We start from the raw sequence: 11,952 nt of genomic DNA on the forward strand, positions 1-11,952 counted from the left end.
CAATCCAGTAGTAAAATACCGGATAGACCTTCCGGCGCATATGCACGGATCATAGGCGAGCATATGCGCGCGACATGCAAAAGGAAAATAAGCCACTTGGTCTTGGAATGCTCGAGATATATATATATATATGTATATATCATGAATTTGTTTCAGAATTCAGAAGCAACGAAGAAGAGGAAATTGGGTAAGCTTCTGAAATCCTTACGTCTTTTTATCTCGATCCGTCCGTCAGATTTTGAATCCGACTTTAGTACTGAGTTCCTCTCGACGTAGGCTATAACTGGACGTAAGTTTTGTTACGTTTAGATACGATTCAAAATTATGATATTGTCAGAATTGAATATGAATCATATATGGTGTTTTTGATACAGTAGACATCGTATATTTGAAGTCAGATCAAGGAACAGACTATTTATGTAATTGTTATGATTTTTGGAGTTGATTTGATTGAGATTCGATATCAGATTTGTATTATCGTTGAGATTATGAGTTATACAGATATCGATTATGAGTTCTGGTATTATATCTGTGATGTAGAGATTGACAGGGTTATTGAGATTGTGTTATTATGCCGTCGAAACATCAGGAGATTGATATTGATCAGATTCAGTATTGATTGAGATTGTATTGTACTTTATTGACATTGATCAGAGTATGTCTTGATTTGAGTATTGATCAGAACAGGTCTTAAATTGAGTTGTACATTGATATTGTGCATATTGATATTGTTATTGCCAGATTGGGTATGGACAGATTGGAGTGCGAGACTTCGACTTCGTCACACCGAGAAGACAAAAGTATAATCAATGTGAATCGGGAGATCGACTCAAGTCAAATTGGACTTGAGTTTCCCTAAATAACATACTTGTATGTTATTGATTTTAATACATTTGTATCAGTTGAATATATATGCTTTGTTTATTGATTTATAGAAAAGCATAGAGTAGTAGATAGCTATTGAGTGAGCGTCACTGACAGAAAGGCCAGATTAGGACAGAGTTGTTAATGGCCCATTGCACATTGTCAGAGTTAGAGTTTAGGTAGATATACCTAGTCTTTGGCAGAATAGCCAAGACACCGGACGTTTGGTCGTATCGAAGTGCTTATGAGTAGAGCAACTCCTGTTACAGATATTCGATATAGACAGGGCCAAAGTCCGTAATAAGAACGTACCGCCACCACGATCGGGACAGTAGGTGGGAGATTGTTGCGTTCTCATTCAGATCGGGATCCCTAGATTAGAAATGAGTCGAGTTTGAGTCTGAGAGTCACAGAGTGTGATTTCTTATTTGATATTACATTATGTTCCTGATTTTGGTACTAGTTTAGAGTATTGATTCATGTTTTGATTTAGATACATGTTATGTATATCGGATGCATGCTTTTATATTGTTATATGAATGCATGTATACTTGGTTTATACTGGGAATTTAATTCTCACCGGATTTATCCGGCTGTTGTCTTGTTTGTATGTGTGCATGACAACAGGTGGGACAGGATCAAGGTCATGAAGAGAACGAGACAAGACGAGTTAGCGTGGAGATCCGGGCTCAGAAGTAAATTAGGATTCATCACTGATATGTGGTTGAACCTAGTTGAATTATTATAGATACTACAAGATTTGTAGGTTTACGTTTAATATGTATTTCGGATTGAGTTACATTACGTTTCCGATTTGTATTGTAAAAATAAAAAATTTTAGACCCTGTTTATTAGAATTGATTAAATTGTCCCAATGATGATTAAGAACATGATTAGCGTCCGGGTCCCCACACTTAAGAAGTTGCAGAACTTGAAACAGGGTACAAGGAGTGTCGAGGATTAAAGGGGATCGATTAAGGTGCCCGCTTGCACGACGAAAGTTTCAAAAATTATTTTTCTAGCAAGAAAATCGAGCACACTAAACTATAGTGTGTAGCAAATACGAAAAACAAAAAATGACATTCATAGAGTGTTTTAGTAAATTACCTATCAATATTAAAAGATTGATGATGGCTCCAACTTAGTTGTCAAATAACTAAGCTCTTCAATGACAAAAAAAATCTTCAAGCTTCCAAGAGCACACTTTGCTAAAAAATTAAACCCACCACCAACAAGGAAGATCCCCTCTAATTTTGCACTAGAAAAATTAGAGGATTTTTCTTTTGAGAAGAGAGTGCAATCTTCAACAATTGAATAAGCAAAAATGAATGGGAAGAAGAGCTTAAAATTTCGGCCAAAGCATAGGAGAGAAGGGAGGAAGAATTTTTCTTGGTGCTCGTAAAAGTGATTAAAGTGCATGAGCATGTCATGCATTGTTTTATGAAAAAGTTGTCTCCAACCCTTCTCCTTCCTTGCATGCTTTTGTATTTAGGTTTGTAACAATTACAAAGCCCATGAACTTTTATTTAAATATCTCAAACACATTTGAGACCATTTAAACTTTACTTGAATTTATTCAAACCCACCAGTTAAATAATTATTTCTAATTGAGCTCTACAAAGCTCAATGTAATTTAATAAATTCAACACTTGAATTAATTTAATTATTTGGACTCTACTAGGCCCACTAGTGTTTAATTAATTCAGCACTTGAATTAATTTAGTTTAGTCCATAATAATGCCTATGAAAATCACAATTTTCAAATACATTATTTACTTGGCCAACTTTTAATTTAGGAACACTTTCAAAAATTAAAAGTTACATTCCCCATAATCTTCTTATAGAAGTCGTACTTCTATTTTATTTACGCTTATAAACTACTTTATAAGCCGTTCAACACATTGAACTATTTTACTTCTCAACAGGATCTAGAAAATAGCACTTGTGTGGCCCTCAATTGTTCAATGATACAACTAGCCGTGGGTTCACATCTCAATGTGATTCGGGTCTAAGCATGTCCTTATATGAGCATACCTAATGCGATCCTTCGAACCACGAAAAGCAAACGCGCTCAAAAACAGAGTCACGCCCTCGATTCGATGAAACAAAGAAACGGTTGTGTTGTCCCTATCTTTTTGAACAAGTAAGGTTGTAATATTCACCTCTAAATCACGAAGAATTTAGAAACAAATATTAACGAGATAAACAACCGAAATTCAAGCGAACATTTAGAGAACTCGTCTTTAACAATCCAAGTGAAGAACAATCGACAAGCGCCACAAAGTGTTAAACTTTGATAAGTTTGATTTGAGAAACACAAAAAGGTATATACAAAGCCAAGCTTTGAAATTGAGAAAAAAAACTCACAAATATGATTAAACTCAAGAAATAATTAATTTTACAATGCCCAAAATTCGTCAATATATTGATACAAAATCAAAAAGATATGAAAATCTACTTGCCGAAAATATTAAAACTCTAAGTTGGAAAATACTACGTCGCTCGCATATGCGCGCCCTATTCTCGCGCATATGCGCGAAGGCTGTTGTCCTGAATAATTACGCCGCGCGCATACCCGTGCATATGCGCGGAGTCTTCTGTCCAAAATCTTCGCGGCCAGTACTTTTCGCACATATGCGTGCCTTGTCTTCGCGCATGTGCGGCGGAGGCTACTGTCTTTCAATTTCATTCAACACTTGCACAACGCCTCCAAGCTCATTTTCATGCATCTCCAACACTTCGAGACTTGGAATCTTGCTTTCAAGCTCTTCTCGATTGCTCATTAGTTCATGCAATGTTTCCTTGAACCTCCATCCAATCATTTGCACGCCATGCCCGGCCAGCTTCATATCAATACCCCAGTTACTCCATTCTTATTTATCAACTCCTTGTTAATAAGAACGTCAGAACTCAAGTTTGATAGTACCCAACCAATCATGTTAAACGCCTAGCAGCATCGCTTACATGATTACATAGGTATCAAATGATAGTGTCTGCAAGAACCAATCTATTATGGTTAGAGTACAGTACGGTCTCTTCAACTCATATATCTCGACCGATTCGAAAACTAATTATTTATCGAGAGCTGTCAAAGAATCGATACTATATGTCATGTCGTAGTAGCATCGATGGTGTAATATATGAAACCCCTTTCATAATTACCACCAACACTCTGATCAGAGAATTCGTACTACACACACATAGCATATCCATACCCTAAGGTAAGCGATGAATCCCCGACTACAATGCATTGACTCCTATATGTTTCGACTGAACACCCAACCTTGCCACCTGATGACCCCATAAGAGTCGGTAAACAAGTCAAAGTGCAATGCTAACATATAGGGTGTAATGCCCGGTTATTCGTACAAATGATAATAATGCGTTTATGTCATGTAATATGTAGTTATTTAGCTCATTATGTTTTACATTTTGATTTAGGTATCGATATTGAGATTGAATATGATTTTTAGATCGTCCATGATGTATTGAGAATGAATATGTGTCTAAATAGTGATAGTAACATGTGTAGGTAGAAGTAGTGTAATGAAATTGGTACGAAATGAGATGAAAATATGGCAGTTTTTACGGGTTTTAGCACAATGAATAGAATAATTATCTAGATTATGTGAGGTCATAACCATTAGAAAGCTAAGATGTAATGCAACAACTTTCATATTCTGGGTTTTGTCAAAATAATTCTTGAAGACAAGCCAAAAGTGCCCCGAAGTGTGTCGTGTATATCGTCATTCCTTCACTGACACATGTTGGGAGAATAAACATAACGTTTTTCTCAAACCTTGAAATGACATGAAACTATTTGGAGATTCAAGGCAAGACATAGGCTACAAATTTTATGTTTTCTACCTTTTCAGATTATAGATGGAAGAAACGTTTTTGGAGCAATTTTTGATGAAATAGTGTGCAGAGCAGAAAGCCGCTCGCCCGGGCCGAAGAGAATGTCCGCCCGGTCGGACCTGCACAAAACTTTTGCGGATAGTTCCTCGCCCGGGCGGTAAAAGACGTCCGCCCGGGCGCCGCCTGATATGAATCTAGCCAGCCACTATGCGTCCCAAGAACCAATCCCGAGAGGACGCTTGACGATGTTGAATGTTATCCTTCATCCAACAAACGAAAGCTTGGAAACAAGGCTCGAGGGGTTCGGGTTGCATAACAATCAAGTAGAGGATGAATTGGAAGAGTGCGTCTTAGCGCGTTGCGGGAAGCACCTCGCGCCCGAGCGGTCACATTCTACCGCTCGAGCGCGAATAGTACAGAACTCTCGGCGCTCGAGCGGTCAAATCCTACCGCCCGAGCGCGAGCATTTTTGAGAAATATTTTAATTTCTTATTTTAGAGTTTTAATTATTTTTGCAACTAGATATTGTTATCTTTAAATATGCAATTTTCTATATCTAGGTTTTAGTTATCTATATTTAAGCTAGAATACCATGTAAACAATTTAACTTTGGTTCATTATTGATTTGATATCAAATTGTGAGATTTTCTCTCAAATACACTTCGGTGTTTTCAAAATCGAACTTTCAAAGGTGGATTCTTTTGTCGTTCGTCTATCGATTTTCACGAGGGTTGCCAAGGACGGGTTCTTTGGAGGTTCTCTTGAACGCGATTGTTTCTTTCGTTGATTAGTTGTTGCTAGACCGCGTGATCTAGAGGCGATTATCACACCTATCAATTACTAGTTTCAAAGATCGGGACAAATCAAAGATCTCGTGGTCGGGATCGTATCAAGTGGTATCAGAGCAAGGGATTTTGATTCAAGTAAGCGTATCCGTTCAATTCCTCGTAGGAATTTCAATACCTATTTTCGTGTGGCGATTTCTACGTATTTGTTTAATCTACAAAAAAAAAAAGGTATACAAGATGCTTGATAGTCAATTTCAGTCATTGTTGGTAGAATTTGGGAAAAGGATGGAGGAAGAATTTAAATCTTTGCGTGAAAGGTATAAGTGAGTGGATGAGAGTGGAAGGATAAGTAAAGAGGAGAGAAGCATGGCGACACCAGCGAGGAGTTCAAAACGTGGTTATCAAGGTACATCGCAATTCTCACATAATTGTATTTCTGATATTCGATGTTTGTGGTGTCTGGAGGTAGGACATGATTTTCATCATTGTCCAAATGAGGATGTGAAGGTAGTGGATTCCACTTCTAACCTTGAAGCCAAACTTGTGGATGATTTGAATGTTGATACTCCAATTGAGTCTCATGCGAGTATTGAGTGTTGTGCTGTGGAGGGTGAGTTGTTAGATGATGTGCAAGTTGTTTCTTTTGCTCAACTGTCTACGAATGTAATATGTATTGGTGAATCAATTTGTTATGAGTTAAGAGAAAAAGAAAATGAGATGATCAAAAAAAAGAGGGATAAAAAAGGTGGGATGACCATCGATGAACAAAAAGAGTTGTGTGAAAAAGAGGCCAAAGAAAAAGAGAAAGAAAAAGAAATGAAAAATAATTTAAAGGCCCAAAAGAGAGAAAAGAGTGAGATTGAGAGTTATTTACTTTTGTATAAACCCCTTAAAGTACCTTTGTACAAAGAGGTTTATATATCTAGTGATGAAATAGCCGGTTCGATCCCGAGCATTGTTAAACTCTACTTGCAGGATTGTGGAAAAGGCATGAAATGTATTGATCTTCCTAGCTATCAAGAAAGACAAGATTTGAGGACAAATATTTTTAAAGAAAGGGAGTATGATATGAATCTAGCCAGCCACTATGCGTCCCAAGAACCAATCCCGAGAGGACGCTTGACGATGTTGAATGTTGTCCTTCATCCAACCAACGAAAGCTTGGAAACAAGGCTCGAGGGGTTCGGGTTGCATAACAATCAAGTAGAGGATGAATTGGAAGAGTGCGTCTGAGCGCGTTGCGGGAAGCGCCTCGCGCCCGAGCGGTCACATGCTACCGCCCGAGCGCGAATAGTACAGAACTCTCGGCGCTCGAGCGGTCAAATCCTACCGCCCGAGCGCGAGCATTTTCGAGAAATATTTTAATTTCTTATTTTAGAGTTTTAATTATTTTTGCAACTAGATATTGTTATCTTTAAATATGCAATTTTCTATATCTAGGTTTTAGTTATCTATATTTAAGCTAGAATACCATGTAAACAATTTAACTTTGGTTCATTATTGATTTGATATCAAATTGTGAGATTTTCTCTCAAATACACTTCGGTGTTTTCAAAATCGAACTTTCAAAGGTGGATTCTTTTGTCGTTCGTCTATCGATTTTCACGAGGTTGCCAAGGACGGGTTCTTTGGAGGTTCTCTTGAACGCGATTGTTTCTTTCGTTGATTAGTTGTTGCTAGACCGCGTGATCTAGAGGCGATTATCACACCTATCAATTACTTGTTTCAAAGATCGGGACAAATCAAAGATCTCGTGGGCGGGATCGTATCACCGCCTCATGTATAAAAAGATAAGTTTCGACTTTTGAAGCTAATCCAACCATTTCTTCACCTCTTTACCAGTAAAACAAGAAGGTAACAAGATTTCTTCCTCCCAAAAGCTCCCTTCTTCATTCCTTTCATCCTTTTATAGTTAGAATTAAGTTCTCCATCACAACAACTTCATAAGGGTGTAAGTTTTCTTCTCTTTTAGTTATTATACATGTAGATGACATTGAAGGAATGATTTTCACCTAGTTTATACATATTGATTGGTTTATTAATGTATTTGACAGTATAGAAGCGAGAAACATCGTCTCAAACCAGTAGTCTTACACTTGGACTGTAAGTTACCATGTTTTTGAAGTAATACATGAGTAATATTATGATTTCAAATACTTCCCATTGATTATTGCTATATGTACATTGTTAATATCTTATGGATGAAAACAGAGCACAATATTCCATTGTTATGTATTAAATATGAAAGGAACTCTTGAATATTGAAGATGGGTGCTATGTTAAGAACATGAACATGAATATGAAAGGAAAAAGATGGATTTTTACATGATATAGAGCTTGTTGACATCATGGGTGGTTTTAAGTCCACCAAACCTATTGGCCAATATAAGTTCATGGGGCGTGGGGTTGCCAAATTTGCTCCATGATGTCAAACACAGTAGTAGCTATATAATAAAACAAGCACGGTAGTACAGGTCAACTAATGAGGCTCAAGTACAAAAATGAACATGAATATATGCTATAGTATGACATGGTTTAAAGATTCATTGTTGATCACGACTTGATATGTATGTTCCTTCTACGCATATTGATACGTATAAGTGCCAACTTATTGAGTTTTATAAACTCATGTAGCACATGTATTATAGGATCAGGTAATGAAGATATATAGGATGCCGGTTCGCCAATGGATGCTTGTGACATGCCTCACCTCAACAAGAATCAAGACGTCTTATTGTATAGCTTTCGCATATGTATTATAATGAATTTAATGTCAGGGTTTGAAACAAGTTTTACAAAGTGTATGTCTATGTGTATAATGATACAGAATATGTTTGTATATAAGGATAAGATTATATGTACATATTGTTATTGTTGCTTGAGTGTTAGTGTATTACATATTGCTATTGTTGCTTGAGTGTTAATGTATTCAAAATATAGGGACATCATGCAAAAATTTTTATAAACCGTCATATTGATGCCCTATGTTTAAATTGCTTCATACTATAGATATATCATTCAAATCCTATTTTGATTATGGTAATCATGTCAAGTATAAAGTAAGGGTGTGACACTTTAGAATGGTATCAGAGCCCACGGTTCTTCGATAGGGAAGACACTGCACTTCATCCATACATGGGGAACTCGGCAAGTAAGTATCTTTGTATCCCATAGTTTATGCTAAGTTATGTGTTTCTACGTGACCTCCATGTAGGTTAAGATAAAAGACGATTCCACCTAAACGTAAGGTATAGGAAGGAAAGTCCTCTAAGGGCAAGGCCCCAGCAGTCGAAGGTGAGGGCAAACTTTGGTTAAGTTTAGAGGTCGTAGGAGAATTTACGGTGCTATGTGCCAAAGTGACTCTCGAAAGAGCGTTTCATGATTTTGGCCTCCATGCACAATTTTCATGTATTACAGACCTATGGTCATGTTTTCCAGTATTTTAAGAGTATTTTAATCATGGCTAAACGATGTTTTGATGTTGGTTCGGGTTGGTTCGGGTTGGTACGAAGCCATGATTGAATACTGAGTTCGTTGGGCGTAATTGTTGCGTTTTTGGGTTCAATTACGAGGTTTTGGTCAAGTTAAGTTTGGTTGCACGTTCTCATGTTAGGATTAGGATGCAGCGAGCCTGGGAACGATCCAACTCAATTGGTAAAATAAAACAGGATAATAATTATATTACGTGCATAAAATCTAAAAGTTTATATTTTTGAGATATATGCGATATTGCTAGTGGCCGCCTCACGTTCATGGGATTGCAGCTTATGGGATTATTACTTCATCCGGTGGCTACTGACTGGTTCAGTTTATGTTCATGTTCATGTATGGGTACGGTTATCCAGTCCAAGTGCTGTGATGATCTCTACCGCCCAGTATACTGTGGTTTAGTCTGATCAGACGATTTAATTCATGTTATGGGCCACTTGCGTAGAACATATTCTCAACAGAAAATTATGATATGCTATTTTATGACAGGGCTCTATCGAGCAAACATTTTACGTACGATTTTAGTTATGCACGTATTTATAATTACTCATGACACGGTTTTTACGTTACGCTTTACGATATGATATTTTTACGTTGCATGCGATTTTATGATATATGTACTTGTTATTCATGATATATGCATGCTGAGTCTTTAGACTCACTAGACTTGATTGTTGTAGGTACTGATGAGGTCGAGACCGGGGGCGGGGACAAGTGAGCTAGCTTGGGTCGGCAATAGTAGGAACCCGAGGACCTCATGCTTCAGTTTATTTATCATGATTATGCAAACTCATTTTTATCACGATGAATTATTTTAAGCTGTTGTTTCGAAACAAATATTTACTTCCGCTACTATTTAAACATTAAACTTTTTATCAGTTTATGAATGAGACACGTTATTTATTTTTAATAAAAAAATTTTAAATAATTCCGCAAATTTAAAAATACGAAATTCGAGCCTTTACAGAAACAAAATAATTAGTTCCGCTATTATTTTGAAAGTTAAACTTATTTATCGGTTTATTTTATGAATGATGCACGTTATTTAAAAGAGAAAAAAATTTTAAATAATTCCGCAAAATTACGAATATGAAATACGGGCCTTTACAAGGTTTGTGCCCAACCACTATTATAGAAAGATGTTTAAGAGGCTACAAACTTTAAGGCAAGGAGTAAAGAGTGTTGAAGACTACTATAAGAAGATGAAAGTAGTCATGATTAGAGCAAACATAGAGAAAGATAGTGAGGCGACCATGGCACGTTTTCTTTGTGGTTTGAACAGGGAGATACAGGATCAAGTGGAGCTTAGGCACTACTTGGATCTAGACGAGATGGTGTAAATGGCCATAAAGGTGGAGCGACAACTCAAGAGACGAGGAGTTGGCCGCACCAACCAAACTGGGGGTTCGTCATCTTCTTGGCGACCAAATGTGGCAAAACGTGATGAGAATGAGTTGGTGACCAAGCCCAAGATCGAGACCAAGCAAGAGACGCCTAAGCAAGGAGTGCAAGGTAAATATGAAATTACTCTTAATCGTTCTATCGATACAAAATGTTTTAGGTGTCAAGGGATGGTCATATTGCTAGCCAATGTCCTAATAAGAGGGTGATGATCTTGAATGGCTATGGTGAGTATGAGACTCAAAGTGATGGGGATGACGATGATAGTGATGATAAGATGCCTGATTTGGAGGATCATGCTGAGGGATGTGAGGCGGTTGTAGGTGAAGCATTGGTGACTAGGCGTATAATGAGTGCCCAAGCCGGGGAGGAGGAGACCAATCAGAGGGGGAACTTGTTCCATAATATGTGCTTTGTAAACGAAAAAGTTTGCAATGTTATCATCGATGGAGGAAGTAGTACCAATGTAGCTAGTTGTGAGATGGTGGAGAAGTTGAGTTTGCCTACTTTAAAACATCCTCAACCACATAGGCTACAATGGTTGAATGACTGTGCAGAAGTGAAAGTGAACAAGCAAATTTTGGTGTCGTTTTCGATTGGTGAGTATGTTGATGAGGTATTGTGTGATGTAGTGCCAATGCATGCTTGTCATATATTGTTGGGTAGGCCTTGGCAATACGATAGGAAGGCGACACATGATGGTTTGAAGAATAGATACTCATTTGTCCTAGAAACAAAACCGATTTTATTACTTCCATTGTCCCCAAAGCAAGTGTTGGAGGACCAATTGAAAAAGAAAAAAAAGAGATGAGGCAGAAAAAAAAAGTGTTCAAAAAAGTGAGATGGCCTTAGAAAAAGAAAAAGATATGGTCGAATGAAAGAGTGAACAAAAGAGTGAGATGACCATAGAAAGAAAAAGAGAAGAAAATGAAAAGAGGAAAGAAAAAGAAAAAGAGGCCAAAGAAAAGAAAAAGAAAAATAATTTGATGGCCCCAAAGTGTGAGGTAGAGATTTGTTTATTCTTGCATGAACCATTTCATGTACCTTTGTACAAAATGGTTTATCCATATTGTGAAGATATAGCCGGTTCAATCCTGAGCATTGCTATTTCTTATTTGCAGGATTTTGGAGTTGTCATGACAAGGAGACAAGTGAGTCTTGTGGAAGGGAGTACCCAAAGGTTTGAGCCTAGAGAAAACAAGTGCACTCACGGTGAGGTAAGGTTAGTTGCCCACACTACAACTATGAGGTATGACTTTTGTTCTTATCTTAATTCATTGTTGTGTTGTATTCAAGAATTTGGAGTGAGTGTTGAAAGTGTGATGTCCAAATGGTCTAGCTATGAGTCAGCGATTTTGTTGAGGAGTCACAACGTTGAGAATGGTGATATAGTGAACAGATTATATTCAAATGTTATTTATTTTGAGTGTTCAAAGATTGTCAAATTGATGAGGCTTTATTATGTCTATGACTTGTGTGCATTAGAAATAAATTCATGTGGAGATCTAAATGATGGCATGGATTCATTTAGTGTGTCCTATTTGCATGATTT

The sequence above is a fragment of the Primulina huaijiensis genome, chromosome 6, assembly GCF_012295235.1.
Source record: "Primulina huaijiensis isolate GDHJ02 chromosome 6, ASM1229523v2, whole genome shotgun sequence".
In the NCBI taxonomy this organism is placed as follows: Eukaryota; Viridiplantae; Streptophyta; class Magnoliopsida; order Lamiales; family Gesneriaceae; genus Primulina; species Primulina huaijiensis.